This window comes from Ranitomeya variabilis, chromosome 3 (genome assembly GCF_051348905.1).
Source record: "Ranitomeya variabilis isolate aRanVar5 chromosome 3, aRanVar5.hap1, whole genome shotgun sequence".
Lineage (NCBI taxonomy): Eukaryota > Metazoa > Chordata > Amphibia > Anura > Dendrobatidae > Ranitomeya > Ranitomeya variabilis.
Window position 1 is genome coordinate 152037587 of NC_135234.1, and position 10066 is coordinate 152047652.

Genomic DNA, 10066 nt, shown 5'->3' on the forward strand with positions numbered 1-10066 from the left:
CAGCCATTATGAGCCAAATAAGAAGAAAGGCATTAGCAATGACTTAATGGGCTTTTTTCCATGTGGTCGCTGCAAAGCTTGCGCCAACTGTGTTAAAACTAAGCGGTTTACTAATTTTGATGGGTCTAAAACCTTTGAAATTAGGAAATTCATTTCATGCACATCTAAAGGGGTGAATTATCACTCTACCTGCCCATGTGGTAAGGTATATATTGGCCTCACCACTAGGGAGTTAAGAGTTCGCGTTCGGGAGCACATTCTAGATATTGAGAGAGCTAAAATGGTAGAGGACTGTTATGATCCCAGTGGCTTAGGATCACAAATCTAACCAGCTAAGTCAGAGAAAATAGGACAAGCTCTGGGGATGTGGTAACTGGACTGACCGCAAAACCTGATCCTAACCAAACACACTAAAGGTAGCCGAGGAATGTTTCCTGAAATCCTAGACGTCTCTCCACGGCCTGAGAAACTGACTACCCCTAGAGATAAAGTAAGACCTCACTTGCCTCAGAGAAATAACCCCAAAGATATAGAACAGCCCCTCACAAATAATAACGGTGAGGGAAAAGACAAACGCAGAGATGAAACAGGTTAAGCAAATGAGGCCCGCTAACACTAGATAGCAGGAAATATCAAGGGATCTGTGCAGTCAGTAAAAAACCCTATACAAAAATATCCACGCAGAGAATGTGAGAACCCCCACACCAACTATCGATGTGGGGGGAGCAACTCAGCACCCCAGAGCTACCAGCAAGCAGAGAAATCACATATTAGCAAGCTGGACAAAACTCATAATATTCTAGGAAACATATTGAACATAGATGAGCAAGAATAAGCAAACAGAACTTAGCTTCTCATGGAGAGACTGATTACGGATGTAGACAGGAGCAATCAGAATAGCACTGAATACAACGACAGCAGGCATAGACTGAGAGTCCAAGTGAGCTTACATAGAAAACCAGCCCACAGATAACGAGACAGCTGATGCCAGTCACAAACCTGCAGAAAGACAGCACTCACACAGTACCACTTGTTACCACAAGAGGGAGCCCAGAAATAGAGTTCACAACAGTACCCCCCCCTTGAGGAGGGGTCACCAAACCCTCATCAAGACCCCCAGGGCGATCAGGATGAGCCGCATGGAAGGCACGAACCAAATCGGCCGCATGAACATCAGAGGCGACAACCCAGGAATTATCCTCCTGACCATAGCCCTTCCACTTAACTAAATACTGAAGCCTCCGTCTGGAAATACGAGAATCCAAGATCTTCTCCACCACGTACTCCAATTCGTCCTCAACCAGCACCGGAGCAGGAGGCTCAACAGAAGGAACCACAGGCACCACATACCTCCGCAACAAAGACCTATGGAACACATTATGAATGGCAAACGATGCTGGGAGGTCCAAACGAAAAGACACCGGGTTAAGGATTTCCAAAATCTTATAAGGACCGATGAAGCGAGGCTTGAATTTAGGAGAGGAAACCTTCATAGGAACATACCGAGAAGACAGCCATACCAAATCCCCAACACGAAGTCGGGGACCAACACCGCGACGGCGGTTGGCAAAGCGCTGAGCCTTCTCCGGTGACAACTTCAAATTGTCCACCACATGGTTCCAAATCTGCTGCAACCTATCCACCACAGAATCCACCCCCGGACAGTCAGAAGGCTCAACCTGACCCGAGGAAAAACGAGGATGAAAACCAGAATTGCAGAAAAAAGGCGAAACCAAAGTAGCAGAACTAGCCCGATTATTAAGGGCAAACTCGGCCAATGGCAAAAAAGTCACCCAATCATCCTGATCAGCAGAAACAAAACATCTTAAATAAGTTTCCAAGGTCTGATTAGTTCGCTCGGTTTGGCCATTCGTCTGAGGATGGAAGGCCGACAAAAAAGACAAATCAATGCCCATCTTAGCACAAAAAATCCGCCAAAATCTGGACACAAACTGGGATCCTCTGTCAGACACATTATTTTCAGGGATGCCGTGCAGGCGAACCACATTCTGAAAAAATAAAGGAACCAAATCTGAGGAGGAAGGCAACTTAGGCAAGGGCACCAAATGGACCATTTTGGAAAAACGATCACACACCACCCAGATGACAGACATTCTCTGAGATACTGGAAGATCTGAAATAAAATCCATGGAAATGTGCGTCCAAGGCCTCTTCGGGACAGGCAAAGGCAAAAGCCAACCGCTGACACGAGAACAGCAAGGCTTAGCCCGAGCACAAGTCCCACAGGACTGCACAAAGGAATGCACATCCCGCGACAAGGAAGGCCACCAGAAGGACCTAGCCACCAAATCTCTGGTACCAAAAATCCCAGGATGACCTGCCAACACCGAAGAATGAACCTCGGAAATAACTCTGCTGGTCCATCTATCTGGGACAAACAGTCTCTCTGGTGGGCAACGGTCAGGTCTCTCAGCCTGAAATTTCTGCAGCACTCGTCGCAAATCTGGGGAAATGGCAGACAAAATCACTCCCTCTTTGAGGATACCAGCCGGCTCTGAAACTCCCGGAGAGTCAGGCACAAAACTCCTAGAAAGGGCATCAGCCTTCACGTTCTTCGAACCAGGCAGGTACGAGACCACGAAATCGAAACGGGAGAAAAACAACGACCAACGAGCCTGTCTAGGATTCATATGCTTGGCAGACTCAAGATAAATCAGATTTTTGTGATCAGTCAAGACCACCACACGATGCCTAGCTCCCTCGAGCCAATGTCGCCACTCCTCAAATGCCCACTTCATAGCCAACAATTCCCGATTACCAACATCATAATTCCGCTCGGCAGGCGAAAACTTTCTTGAAAAGAAGGCACAAGGCTTCATCACAGAGCCATCAGAGCTTCTCTGCGACAAAACAGCCCCTGCTCCAATCTCAGAAGCATCCACCTCGACCTGGAAAGGAAGAGAGATATCAGGCTGACATAATACAGGAGCTGAAGAAAACCGGCGCTTCAGCTCCCGAAAGGCTTCCACTGCCGCAGGAGACCAATTAGTCACATCAGAACCTTTCTTGGTCAAATCCGTCAAGGGCTTAACCACGCCAGAAAAATTAGCGATGAAGCGACGGTAAAAATTAGCAAAACCCAAGAACTTCTGAAGACTCTTAACAGATGTAGGCTGAGTCCAGTCATGAATAGCCTGTACCTTGACTGGGTCCATCTCAATAGTAGAAGGAGAAAAAATAAAACCCAAAAAGGAAACCTTCTGTACTCCGAAGAGACATTTTGAGCCCTTCACAAATAAGGCATTAGCACGCAGGACCTGAAATACCATCCTGACCTGCTTCACATGGGACTCCCAGTCCTCAGAAAAGACCAAAATGTCATCCAGATACACAATCATAAATTTATCCAGATATTCTCGGAAGATGTCATGCATGAAGGACTGGAACACAGAAGGAGCATTAGAGAGTCCAAAAGGCATCACCAAGTACTCAAAAAGGCCCTCGGGCGTATTAAATGCTGTTTTCCATTCATCCCCCTGCTTAATACGCACAAGGTTATACGCACCACGAAGATCTATCTTGGTGAACCAACTGGACCCCTTAATCCGAGCAAACAGATCAGACAATAATGGCAAAGGATACTGAAATTTGACCGTGATTTTATTTAGAAGACGATAATCTATACAAGGTCTCAGAGAACCATCCTTCTTGGCCACAAAAAAGAATCCTGCACCAAGAGGGGAGGAGGACGGGCGAATATGTTCCTTCTCTAAAGACTCCTTTATATAACTCCGCATTGAGGCATGTTCTGATATAGACAAATTAAAAAGTCGTCCCTTAGGGAACTTACTACCAGGAATCAAATTTATAGCACAATCACAATCCCTGTGAGGAGGCAGGGCACCGGATCTGGGCTCATCAAATACATCCTGGTAGTCCGACAAAAACTCAGGGACCTCAGAAGGAGTGGAAGAAGCAATTGACACCAAAGGAACATCGCCATGAATCCCCTGGCAACCCCAACTTGAAACAGACATAGCTTTCCAATCCAGAACTGGATTATGGGCCTGCAGCCATGGCAGACCCAAAACGACAACATCATGCAGATTATGCAGCACAAGAAAGCGAATCACCTCCTGATGCACAGGAGTCATGCACATGGTCACTTGAGTCCAATACTGAGGCTTATTCTCAGCCAATGGTGTAGCATCAATACCCCTCAGTGGAATAGGGAATTCCAAAGGCTCCAGGACAAAACCACAGCGCCTGGCAAACGACAAATCCATCAGGTTCAGGGCAGCACCTGAATCCACAAAAGCCATAACCGAGTAGGATGACAAAGAACAAATTAAAGTAACAGACAAAATGAATTTAGGCTGTATAGTACCAACGGTGACAGATTTAGCGATCTTTTTTACGCGCTTAGAGCATGCTGAGATAACATGAGTTGAATCACCACAGTAAAAGCACAACCCCATTTGACGTCTATGATTTTGCCGCTCAATTCTGGTCTGAATTCGGTCACATTGCATAGACTCAGGTCTCTGTTCAGAAAACACCGCCAGATGGTGCGCAGATTTGCGCTCCCGCAAACGCCGATCAATCTGAATGGCCAAAGCCATTGAGTCATTCAGACTTGCAGGTGTGGGGAACCCCACCATAACATTCTTAATGGCTTCAGAAAGACCTTCTCTGAAATTTGCAGCCAGGGCACACTCATTCCATTGAGTAAGCACCGACCATTTCCGAAATTTTTGACAATACACCTCAGCTTCATCCTGGCCCTGAGAGAGAGCCAGCAAGGCCTTTTCTGCCTGGTTCTCAAGATTAGGTTCCTCATAAAGCAATCCAAGCGCCAGAAAAAACGCATCCACATTAAGCAATGCAGGATCTCCCGGCGCCAGGGAGAAGGCCCAATCTTGAGGGTCGCCACGTAACAGGGAGATAACAATTCTAACTTGCTGAGCGGAGTCACCAGAGGAACGAGGTCTCAAAGAAAGAAATAATTTACAATTATTCTTAAAATTCAGAAACCGAGATCTATCTCCAGAAAACAACTCAGGAATAGGTACTTTTGGCTCAGACATAGGACTGTGAACAACAAAATCCTGAATGCTTTGCACCCTTGCAGCAAGATGATCCACACTAGAAGTCAGACTCTGAATATCCATCTCTGCAGCTGAACTCAAAGCCACCCAGAGATTAAGGGGATGAGAGAAGCTGGACAGACTGCAGCAAAGGGAGAGGAGAAAAAAAAAAATTGTACTCAGGGCTTCTCTTATCCCACTTCTGCGATGCATTAAACACTTTTCTGGCCTGCTGTACTGTTATGATCCCAGTGGCCTAGGATCACAAATCTAATCAGCTAAGTCAGAGAAAATAGGACAAGCTCTGGGGATGTGGTAACTGGACTGACCGCAAAACCTGATCCTAACCAAACACACTAAAGGTAGCCGAGGAACGTTTCTTGAAATCCTAGACGTCTCTCCACGGCCTGAGAAACTGACTACCCCTAGAGATAAAGTAAGACCTCACTTGCCTCAGAGAAATAACCCCAAAGATATAGAACAGCCCCCCACAAATAATAACGGTGAGTTAAATGGAAAAGACAAACGCAGAGATGAAACAGGTTAAGCAAATGAGGCCCGCTAACACTAGATAGCAGAAAATAGCAAGGGATCTGTGCGGTCAGTAAAAAACCCTATACAAAAATATCCACGCAGAGAATGCGAGAACCCCCACACCAACTAAAGATGTGGGGGGAGCAACTCAGCACCCCAGAGCTACCAGCAAGCAGAGAAATCACATATTAGCAAGCTGGACAAAACTCATAATATTCTAGGAAACATATTGAACATAGATGAGCAAGAATAAGCAAACAGAACTTAGCTTCTCATGGAGAGACTGATTACGGACGTAGACAGGAGCAATCAGAATAGCATAGACTGAGAGTCCAAGTGAGCTTACATAGAAAACCAGCAGATAACGAGACAGCTGATGCCAGTCACAAACCTGCAGAAAGACAGCACTCACACAGTACCACTTGTTACCACAAGAGGGAGCCCAGAAATAGAGTTCACAACAGAGGACATCTCGAGTCTCAAGACAATTCCAAGGCATTATAGAAAATTCCATGATTGTAATCCCCGGTTTATGAGTGTAAAGGGTATAGATCTTGTTAGTTTGGGCCCCAGAGGAGGAGATCTGGGGAAAATTCTGTCTCAGGTTGAAAGCCGATGGATTTATCGGTTAGGCATCTTGGCCCCACAGGGATTAAATGAGAATTTGGGTCTTGGATCCTTTTTGTGATGACTTTGGTCTCATTCTTGGGCCACTTGTGTACATATATACATATGTGTTTTCTTTGGTCGTTCTAATTTATTTTATCTTGTTTTTGGGTGTAGGTTCTTTATGGTTTTAGATTGTACATAGCTTGTTTTTAATTCTTGTGCATTATTTTTCAGGTTCTCGTACTTGTATTTCTGCGGTTATACAGTGGGGCAAAAAAGTATTTAGTCATTCAGCAATAGTGCAAGTTCCACCACTTAAAAAGATGAGAGGCGTCTGTAATTTACATCATAGGTAGACCTCAACTATGGGAGACAAACTGAGAAAAAAAAATCCAGAAAATCACATTGTCTGTTTTTTTATCATTTTATTTGCATATTATGGTGGAAAATAAGTATTTGGTCAGAAACAAAATTTCATCTCAATACTTTGTAATATATCTTTTGTTGGCAATGACAGAGGTCAAACGTTTTCTGTAAGTCTTCACAAGGTTGCCACACACTGTTGTTGGTATGTTGGCCCATTCCTCCATGCAGATCTCCTCTAGAGCAGTGATGTTTTTGGCTTTTCGCTTGGCAACACGGACTTTCAACTCCCTCCAAAGGTTTTCTATAGGGTTGAGATCTGGAGACTGGCTAGGCCACTCCAGGACCTTGAAATGCTTCTTACGAAGCCACTCCTTCATTGCCCTGGTGGTGTGCTTTGGATCATTGTCATGTTGAAAGACCCAGCCACGTTTCATCTTCAATGCCCTTGCTGATGGAAGGAGGTTTGCACTCAAAATCTCACGATACATGGGCCCATTCATTCTTTCATGTACCCGGATCAATCGTCCTGGCCCCTTTGCAGAGAAACAGCCCCAAAGCATGATGTTTCCACCACCATGCTTTACAGTAGGTATGGTGTTTGATGGATGCAACTCAGTATTCTTTTTCCTCCAAACATGACAAGTTGTGTTTCTAACAAACAGTTCCAGTTTGGTTTCATCAGACCATAGGAAATTCTCCCAAAACTCCTCTGGATCATCCAAATGCTCTCTAGCAAACTTCAGATGGGCCCGGACATGTACTGGCTTAAGCAGTGGGACACGTCTGGCACTGTAGGATCTGAGTCCATGGTGGCGTAGTGTGTTACTTATGGTAGGCCTTGTTACATTGGTCCCAGCTCTCTGCAGTTCATTCACTAGGTCCCCCCGCGTGGTTCTGGGATTTTTGCTCACCGTTCTTGTGATCATTCTGACCCCACGGGGTGGGATTTTGCGTGGAGCCCCAGATCGAGGGAGATTATCAGTGGTCTTGATGAATGTCTTCCATTTTCTAATTATTGCTCCCACTGTTGATTTCTTCACTCCAAGCTGGTTGGCCATTGCAGATTCAGTCTTCCCAGCCTGGTGCAGGGCTACAATTTTGTTTCTGGTGTCCTTTGACAGCTCTTTGGTCTTCACCATAGTGGAGTTTGGAGTCAGACTGTTTGAGGGTGTGCACAGGTGTCTTTTTATACTGAAAACAAGTTTAAACAGGTGCCATTACTACAGGTAATGAGTGGAGGAAAGAGAAGACTCTTAAAGAAGAAGTTACAGGTCTATGAGAGCTAGAAATCTTGATTGTTTGTTTCTGACCAAATACTTATTTTCCACCATAATATGCAAATAAAATGATAAAAAAACAGACAATGTGATTTTCTGGATTTTTTGGTCTCAGTTTGTCTCCCATAGTTGAGGTCTACCTATGATGTAAATTACAGACGCCTCTCATCTTTTTAAGTGGTGGAACTTGCACTATTGCTGACTGACTAAATACTTTTTTGCCCCACTGTATATACCAAAGAATTGCTGACCAGGGGATGTGATTTAGAAACAGTACTAGAAGGCTGTCGTGAGCTCTGTGGCATTCTCCACTTTATTGCTCCGGATGACGTTATCACCAGTCAAGTGATGTCTCCTAGCTTACAGCTCCAAACAATTGATGCAATGGACTCTATTTTCAATTCACAGCTCCAAATAAATGAAAATGATGGACTCTTTGTATAATTGCGGATTGATTTGGGTGCTAATGGAAAAACTGGCCCCCTGTACTTTCTGTATATATGGATTTGAAAGTATAAGGAATGTTTTTGACTTGCAATGGGGGATTGGACTGTAAGGGAAGGAATTAATAGACATTGGCCCTAATTTTGCTGGACAAATGTATGTCATCATGACCTATGGAGGTTTCTGGCATAAACAACGGACTTAGCCGTATTTCTAACCATTATGATTGCAACGAGCCATCATGATGTTAGCCCCACATTGGTTGTGAGTGTGGCTGTCCTCCTTTGTTTCACGGGGATTGGGGATTTGTATTCTACTGGAGCGCACCACCCTGGATTGCACAGGAGGTGATGTTGTTGTTTGGCACCCGGTCCTTCAGAGGGGGTCCCGGATGCTCCTCACTAACCCATTGTGTGATCCAGGTTTTGGTGTTGCCTTGGTATACCCTATTTCTAATATGGGCTTTTGGATGATTCATGTTTACACCCTTTCCTTTTACCTGTGCCATCTTTGCTTTTTGGCGTAGTGCATTATACAGGAAATGTCCTCAGAGATGGTGTTGGGAAGGTGTTGCCCATTTCCTATAGTAGGGATGGTGTTGGGAATTAGTTGCCCATTATTTTTTCTGTCATGGGTTTCTATTCTTGTTTATATCCCCCCGTCTCTGTTTTTATTACGCCTGGGTTATTCAGCAAGGCACATTATGCAGGGAATGCGCTGGGAGGCGGCATGGGGAAGGGGTTATCTGTTATCCCAACGCTTTGGCAATCACAGCCGGGTTTATATTTGGGGGGGTGTTTCCCCCTGTGACGATCGATGCATAAACTCTGGGAGGCGGTGCTAGGAAGGAGTTATCTGTTATTTTTACGCTTTGGCAATTACAGCAGAGTTTGCGTTGGGGGTGTGTTTCCCCGTATGATGAATTACGCTCAAACTCCTGCTTCATTGGCGTATTCCCACCCTCCGGGGCGGTGTGGTGTACGGCAGTTGGGGGCGGTGATGTTGGCCAATGGGTCCGGCCTTTGGGTGATGCGCTGGGGACAGCCCCCTGTATTTGATTGGTGGACAAGTGGCTAGTGTCTCTGGGTGACGCACTGGGGACAGCCCCTATATTTGATTGGTGGAGAAGTGGACAGGGTCTCCGGATGACGTGCCTGGGATATCCCCGTACAAGGAACCTGATTGGTGAGATTGGGCTTTAAGTATCCTATGATGCCTGACCTTAGACACGCCCCCAGGAGGAAGCAGATGCAAAACGCGCATCGGGGTAGTCAAGGTGCAGCGTGCCACGAGGCAGGGGAGCAGTGGGTTCATTCAGGTAATATGCACTGAGTGGTTTGCTCATAATCACGTGTGATGTTTCAGACGTGACAGAGGAGTTAGTTCTACGGTAGATACTATGATCTGCGGTTCTGTCCAGTGGGATTTTTAATGGTGGTCTGTTTCGCTTGTGGTTCCACTAACGCAGTATGAGATTATGAGATATGGATAATGTGCAATATTTTGTGGTCCCACCCTGATAATTTGGAAAAGGGATTGGCTTTGGGTATATCCCCCCATGTAGTGCCATTTATTGATTTATAATTTTCGCACTGTCACTTTAGAGAGGGATTTTGAGCATTTACCATGGGAAATTTATAGAGGTATTTTGATGTTTGTGTACCCTTTAAGAGCATTTACAGGTATATATGTAGTAGCAATATTGCAAATGTTACTGGAGAATTGTGGTATTGACTACAAGGGAATGTTCTCCTGGCAATTATTAAAAAAAATTTCTATAAATAGTAG